We start from the raw sequence: 1,737 nt of genomic DNA on the forward strand, positions 1-1,737 counted from the left end.
CATACACAGTAAACTATTACATAGAAACAGGAGCTATGTGCAGTGAACTATTACATGGGAACAGGAGCCATACACAGTGAACTATTTCATGGGAACGTACACAATGAAAAGTTGCATGCTTGACTGCTCTGACGGCTCATTCTTGGCCTCTGTGACCTCGCTCCCTAGCTTGCTTTGTGCACCTGGACAAACCCGTGTGCCAATGGGATGTAGTTTTTCTCTTAAAAATCCCCACAAGACCAAAGCCCAAGGCCGCTCTTCCTTGGTTGCTCCTTGGGAGATGGTCGCTGGCCAGCTAGAGTGAATAAACTGCCCCTTTCTGCACGAGTGGTGTGTAAGTGCATTCTTATGGGAGGGGGCCTCACAACAATGTATTGGTTTATTCATCCACTTCCCCAGCAGTCGGGAGACTTGTGAGGGCAAGGGCAGCCTTATGTCCTCGTGTCTGGTAAAGTGCTGGGGGCATAAAGGGTGTTCAAGTGTGCAATAAATAAGTGAATGAATGAATGAATAAATAAAGGGAACAAAGGGGAGATGTCGTGGTAGATGCAAAAACCAGCTACAATTTCCACTCCTTTGCACCATGATGCTGCCACTCCTCTGGTCAAGAGGTGGAGTATATTTCTCCTTCCCTGGGATCTGAGGTGGCCTTGAGTCTTTCTTTGATAAATACAATTTGGCAGAAATGACATTACAGGACTTTCGAGGCTAAGCTCTAAGAGGCCTTGGAATTCCCACCCTTGCTGTTGGACCCCTGCGCAGCTGCCATGAGAACAAGCCTGGGCTAGTTTGCCAGAGGATGGAAGACCACGTGGCGACAGACTCAGCCATCCTGGATGCCACCTGGTTGTAGCCTCACGAGTGAGGCCAGGCCTCACCAGAAGAACCACTAAGCTGAGTCTACCCCAAATTGCTGACCCATAGAATTGTGAGAAATAATACATTTTTGTTGTTTAAACCACTGACTTCTGAGGTGGTCTCTTCAGGCCTAGAGGCCAGACCCACTTGCTCCCAGGCTAGTGATCTCAGGACTTTTGAATCTGTGCCCCCTACTCTGGTTCTTATATAACTCAAGGTTATTTTCTGGGAAATTATCTCAGTGGCAAACTAGATTTTTCTCAACAGGTTTGGGCCTGAGGCACCACAAACCATTTCCTGGGTCATTTCAGAAAGAGAAATATGGATAAAAATATAATGCCCTATGCAGAAAAGCTGTCCTCAGAAAGTCCTGCTTGCAAGGTTGGCCCTTGGCTAGTATCTGGGAGTTGGATTTTGGAAGGGCTCCCACCACCCTAACTGATAAAAGTGCCTCTCTGTGCCCAAACTATTTGTACAAATGGTATGGTTTATGCTGAACACTGGCTTTCCTTCTGGGAGTCTGGAATCTCGGTACATACCAGGCAGAGGGTGACTATGTGACCACCCCCCAAAAAAACCGTGGGCACCGAGCCTCTAATGAGCATCCCTGGGAGGCGACATCTCACATGTGTCTTCACAATCCGTTGCTGGAGGAGTTAAGGGTGTCCTGTGTGACCTCATTAGTAGAGGGTGCTTGGAAGTTCGCACCTGGTGTGGGCCATGGTTTGGCATCTTGGACTTCCCTTTCATCTGAAGGGCTGGTCAAGCGGTTCAGTTATTACAACTGTCTCGTTCTCTAAGATTTAAACCAAATACCACCTCCTCTGTGAGGCCTTCTGTGATTATACCTCCCTGCTCTCTGTCTCCACAGCCCTGGTC

This window comes from Galeopterus variegatus, unplaced genomic scaffold (genome assembly GCF_000696425.1).
Source record: "Galeopterus variegatus unplaced genomic scaffold, G_variegatus-3.0.2 Scaffold527, whole genome shotgun sequence".
NCBI classification, from domain to species: Eukaryota; Metazoa; Chordata; class Mammalia; order Dermoptera; family Cynocephalidae; genus Galeopterus; species Galeopterus variegatus.